This window comes from Bactrocera tryoni, chromosome 3 (assembly GCF_016617805.1).
Source record: "Bactrocera tryoni isolate S06 chromosome 3, CSIRO_BtryS06_freeze2, whole genome shotgun sequence".
Lineage (NCBI taxonomy): Eukaryota > Metazoa > Arthropoda > Insecta > Diptera > Tephritidae > Bactrocera > Bactrocera tryoni.
Window position 1 is genome coordinate 56964009 of NC_052501.1, and position 6223 is coordinate 56970231.

The 6223-nt window shown below is 36.9% G+C and overlaps 1 long non-coding RNA gene across 1 annotated transcript; it reads right to left on the minus strand.

Annotated features, from left to right (window-relative positions):
- Positions 1-5450: 5450 nt before the first annotated feature.
- On the minus strand, positions 5451-6022 carry LOC120772716. Its single transcript, XR_005705085.1, has 3 exons — positions 5899-6022; positions 5655-5812; positions 5451-5597 (listed from the first exon to the last, which is right to left on the minus strand). It is a non-coding gene; the product is annotated as an uncharacterized LOC120772716 (long non-coding RNA).
- Positions 6023-6223: the final 201 nt, after the last annotated feature.

The window sequence follows — 6223 nt, forward strand, 5'->3', positions numbered from 1 at the left end:
TGCCAAAATGGATAACATTGTGAACGCACCATTCTCCTTACACACGAAACAAGGGCTAGGACCCAGAACAGCGGAAAGCTATACGAAACCCTGCTTAAACCCAGACTTGAAGCGGCTATCAACGAAGCTGGAGGACTGTCCCCTCAGCCATAATATGGACAGCGGGAAAGCTATACGAAACCCTGCTTAAACCCAGACAGCGGCTATCAACGAAGCTGGAGGACTGTCCCCTAGACAATATGGACAAATAAAATGCGTCATCGAAGGCGTAGAAGTCGCACAACGTAGATGGCATAAATACAAAAGAATAGTGTTGCTGGCGACTCTAGATGTCCGAAACGCCTTCAACAGCGCTAGATGGGTAGATATGATCGACGCTCTCGAGAAAAGCTTTAAGGTACCCGACTACCTCAGGGCCGTGGTGCGGAGCTACCTTAGCAACAGGAAGCTGCTATACGAAACTAAAGAGGGAACACGACAGATAGCGGTCACGTCAGGAGCAGCACAAGGATCCATCCTCGGACCAGACTTATGGAACATTAGCTATGACGCTATATTAAAACTAGAAATGCCAGATGAATCGTATTTAATAGGCTACGCCGACGACATTGCAGCAGTAATCACAGCAAGGGACGGAACAGAAGAAGCGCGAAGAAAGCTGAACCAGGTCATGATACGGACCCAAGCATGGCTCGACTCACACAGCCTCCAGCTCGCTACATGAAAAAACAGAGCTACATGCTGCTAACAAACAAGCACATACCTCTCGAAGTAACCATGCATACGACTACGGATATTCTTAGGACAAAAAAAGCAGTTAATTACCTAGGCGTAAGACTGGACCCCAGACTAACCTTCTGGGTACAAATCCAGCATGCCACATGAAAGGCAGCGAAAATCACCTCCCTACTAGGAAGACTAATGGTCAACATAGTAGGCTCCAGCCAAAAAAAGAGAAAGCTCCTAATGTCGACAACAATCAGCGTTTTATTATACGGAGCTGAGATATGGGCAGATGTACTTAAAAAGAAAACCGGCGTAAGGTAGCGGCCAGAGTGCACCGCACAGCAGCCCTCAGAGTTGCATCAGCCTACCGAACAGTGTCCGGCGAGGCAATATTAGTTATAAGCGGAAATGCCCCAATTGACCTTCTAGCACACGAAAGGAAAAAGCTGTGGGAGCTAAAGCAGTCATCCGATAACAACAAAAGCGCAATAGAACAAATAAAGAAAGAAACATTAATAACATGGCAACAAAGATGGGACACCGAAAGTCGCGGCAGATGGACGGCCAGGCTTATAAAAGATCTAGACTCATGGACAGGCCGAAAATTCGGAGAGGTAGATTTTTACACAACCCAGCTGTTATCCGGTCACGGGTACTTCAAAAAGTACCTCCACAGAATGGGAAAAGTCGAAGAGCCGTCATGCCTATATAACGACGCGACAGAAGACGACGCTGAACATACATTCTTCGAATGTGCGCGCTGGCAAGGAGAACGCACCGCTGTAGAGGACCTGGTTGGCCCAATAAACGCGGACAATTTAGTCAGCGTTATGTTGGAAAGTGAAGAAAACTGGGGCATCATCAAGAAATTCGCTGCACTCTTGCTACGCAGCAAAAAGCGGGACCTGGACGCAGGTGCGCAGATGTAAATCTCTCAATGAGAAAAATGGAACGCCACCCTGAAGTAATGCAAACGCGGTCCCAGGGTGGGCGACGGTTCCTTAGAGGGGGGGTTTTTAGTGACCTGCAAGTGGCACATACCGCTGCTGTGACGATAGCACCGACGATGCGGAAGGCATTTTCCACCCCCTCGCCCGCAAAAAAAAAAAAAAAAAAAAATCGTAAGCAATAAAAACCTGAATTTCGAATTTTTTGATGATAAGTTGTTTTGCATTTTAAGTGACAATATATAATCTACCTTTCAATTCAAATCGATTTTTTTCGATTTTATAGTTTTTGGTTTTGCGACAAAAGTCAAAATAATATTATATTTAATCAATATTGGAATCTCTGTTAGAATACTTAAAAAAAAGGGGTCGGCTTTAGTATACCGCCCCAGGATTTCGGGAATAAAATGGGTATGGTCGGATAGAGGAGACCCTCCAGATCACGAATATATATGGTTATAACCGCAGAAAGCTTAAAGTTTTCGAGATATTCGCGTTTAAAGTTGAAAATTTGCAATATTTTAATTAAATATTTTCTATAATTAAAATTAGTTTTGCACTTATATTTTTCAATTTTATATACACTAACACATAACTAATTCATTTGTACACATTTATTTTATATAATTTAGTGCAAAAATAGCTTTTAATATACATACATTTAAATTATTGTTGAATTATGATTATTTAAGAATAACAAATTAATTACAAACTGACAAATAATCAGTGTTACCATACTAAAATATTTTACAAACTAAAACAAAAAAAAAATATAAAGAAATATTATACCCTAAATACAGGAAACATAATCGTTGATAAACAATAAAAAATATATAAAAAATTTAAGCCCACGCAAAAAAGAGTTCTACGCGAAAAGAATTTGATACACCCCGGTGTTGGGCCGACCAGGGTTATTTTTTTTTATAGGTTGTTGATTCTCGTATTGGGGGTATAAACTGTTCACTTTATTACAAATGATGTCGATAAGGTAACACTGATTATTTGACAGTTTGTAATTCATTTGTTATTCTTAAATAATCATAATTCAACAAAAATTTAAAGGTATATTAAAAGCTATTTTTGCACTAGATTATATAAAATAAATGTGTACAAATGAATTAGTGAAGTGTTAGTGGATATAAAAGTGAAAAATATAAGTGCAAAATTAATTTTATATATCGAAAATATGTAATTAAAATATTGCAAATTTTCAACTTTAAACGCGAATATCTCGAAAATAATAAGCTTCCTGGGGCTATAACTATATATATCCTTGATCAGGATAATCTCCTCTATCCGACCATATCCTTTTTATCCTTGAAATCCTTGGACAGTATACTAAATTCTTCCGAAAAAAAGAATACGTACTCGATTGTTGGGACCACAAAATCAAAATAACCCAACGATTACCCTTCTTTCGACCAACCGTCAAGAGGAGGGCAATCCGCGTACTTACCGATTTAGTCGAGTCATGAAAGGCAAGAGAGTTTTTAAGCGTCGAAATCTAAAATTACTTAATTACAGAAACCAGAATTCCAACAACTAAGATTTAAAATTAACAAATTGTTACGATTCATTTATTAAGATAAAACAATAAGTGCTTTTAATATTGAAAAGTGAATCACAAATGTGCACGAATGTGAATTAAGAGCATGATATATGAGGCGGAATGGTTCGTTTAGCCCAAATTTTTGGGTCAAACGAAGAAACAGCAAACTGTTTCATTCAGAAGTATTATGCCAAATACTTCTCTACAAAGTTTAGGTAGATTTATAACTTTTAAAACCCTAGCATATAGAGAAAGACTTATCCTAAAATCGGAAATGCTCTAAGGCGAAAAATACAATTGTTTTTCATTGTCACAATGGGTTTTGGTATCCTTACCCAACAATCACATTTCAATATAGGCCTATCCAAAGTTGTTGAAAGTATTTTAGTATATACAGATCTCTAAATTCTTTAGATCTACACTTAACACCCAAATCAACAAAGTAAAAAAAATTTATCTAGTCTATATCTCCCACTACATAGAGAGTGGTATACAGGTCTACAGAAAGAGCACATCGTCTTTGAAATTCAATGAGAAATTATTTCTATTAAATCAAGCAACCAAATTATTTAAGACTGCCACCTTCATCAGTTGAAATATATGAATTAAAATGCTGGCTTATAATAAAATTTTGAGCACTTTATTACAGAATAAATATCGTTAATAGAGAACAAGAACAGAATCGGCAACAGATGATTACCTTGCGGAACACCTGAAGAGACATTAGTTCGTTATGTTATATAATGATATATATTATAGTCATTTTAGTTACTGTCGTCACATAAATAAACTTAGAGATATTTCTCTCATTGCTAAGCAAATGAGAAGTGTAATATTTTGAAAAAGTCGTGAAAACATCTTCCTTTCCTTTTGAGTATTCGTAGTTTTCTTACCAATACTATTTTCTAAAATTATGAATAAATTACCCAATAACCGATTCCTGGTATCTCTCTATATCTCTGGGTAAAACGCAAGAAATGTAACTTAAATGTAATGAACGAAAATAAACAGAATTGGATAGTTTGACCGATGAAATGTTAATCCTAGAAATATTTTCGATGATTTATATTTACTTTTTAATATATTTTAAAACAATTTAATTGAGTTATACTGATCCATAAACAATTCGAGGCCTTTTACAAAACCACTCTCTCATAGAAAATAATATACATATAAGCTTCGTTATCGAAACTGCCCAAACTGACACTTCTCGTGTGATACTATATACCTAAAATAGATAATATTTTTTTATAAACGTTAACAAAGGATTAGACCAGCTGTAAGGATTGATTCTTACGTTGACATGACAGATATAAATAAACATATTCGAATATTAATATTCGAATGTAAGCGAACATTATACGAGTATACATATGTACGTATATTTATTCTTTTTACTTCAGGTGTACGAAAACTTTATTTTTAACAATGTTCACCCCTATCATGCACTTTGATTACGTTCCCGCTCTACGCTAAGCCGGAGTCGAAATTAGGTATCATGCGTTGCAATTGGATTGAAAGAAGAAGAGGAAGAGCTATAACTCTTTCGAAATCAGCTGTTTGCCTTGAAATATGTGAAACTGAGAACATAACAAAGCAAAAATACACAAATTACTGGTGTTCAAAGAAATTAAATAAAAGTAAAATTTTTATATTGTTATTATTTTTATTTAGCGTAAGTATGGAATCTTTATCCGCGAAGCGATATTACTGGTTGAGGAGGAGAGCAGCACATCTCAGAATGCTGGGGTGAGAATTGAAAGGAGAAGGTTACGAGATATGTGCGATCCCTTCCAGATGAATGACGGGCTGTAAGTAATTGCACGTGAAAGTAGACAATTTTCTTACAGTTTGTTTACTTATTAGATTCAAAAAAAACTTTCGTCTGAATAAGGACGCATTCAAGTATGTCCTAGATACTTTTGCGGAAGAAACGACGGCAAGTACTTTGTCCTCGTTATCTCCGCTTAACATTTTAGTATCCGCTTTAAGATTTTTTGCGGAAGGCAGTTACTAGCATGGAGTTGGCACAGACCACAATGTTGGAATGGCACACAGTCAACCGTGTCAAAGTGGCTGTCTCTCTCTCTGTTATGGCTGCTAGCTCTGCTGGTTGACGGCACATCGCCTGAATGTGTCGAAGCCATGTCCATTTTCGGAGGTTCGGGCTGCGTCTTGTGTGCTATCGCTATAATCGTACGTATTCTTTATTCCAAACGCTTGTACTCCTTTCCAACCCCGTTAAGCGCACAATTTTCTCCTCAAGTGGACTTATACGTTGTGAACGACATTGCCCTCGCCCTGTGCTCATCATTTCCTTCTTATGGCTAGTTAGCTTGCGTTTGATACAAATATCACTTCCAGTCAATGCAGACCTGTAACAAAACGTTAGATTTTACAAATTCGTTTTCAATTCAATTAATACACCTTACCTTTCTCCATGCATTTGAGTCTTTTGGTGGAGGACCAAGTGCATTTAAATTTGATGCTACCTCTTTCCAAAAAGCCTGCACATCTTCTTTAGGACGTTGGCTTACTCTCCATCATATCTGTCAATTTTCCATATTGCTATGGTGTTGTTGTTTTTGACCTGAAAGCATATCAAAACACATCATTAGAGCGCAAAAACTGGAAATATCGTGTGTTTTACAACTTTTAAATGCAAGTTTTACTTACATTTTTAGTAATTTCAAAAAAAATCACGCAAATAATAAAATTTTCGCAGCAAAATAAAAACACAAAAAGTTCTCCGCCAACAAAATTGCAACTTAGCAGAACGGAGCTACGATCGAAATGCATGATAGGCAGAATTCTAAATTTCGAAGTTGAACTGAACGGGAACGGAACGCATGATACCAAAGCTGCCAAACGGAGAAAATTTCAATCCAAGTCGAAATGCATGATAGGGGTGGTTGTCTCTGTTCGATGAAACCGTGAATGAGTTACAATCAAATTTGTATCATTTTAACTTATAGTGACTTGACATAAATATTTTGCTCCC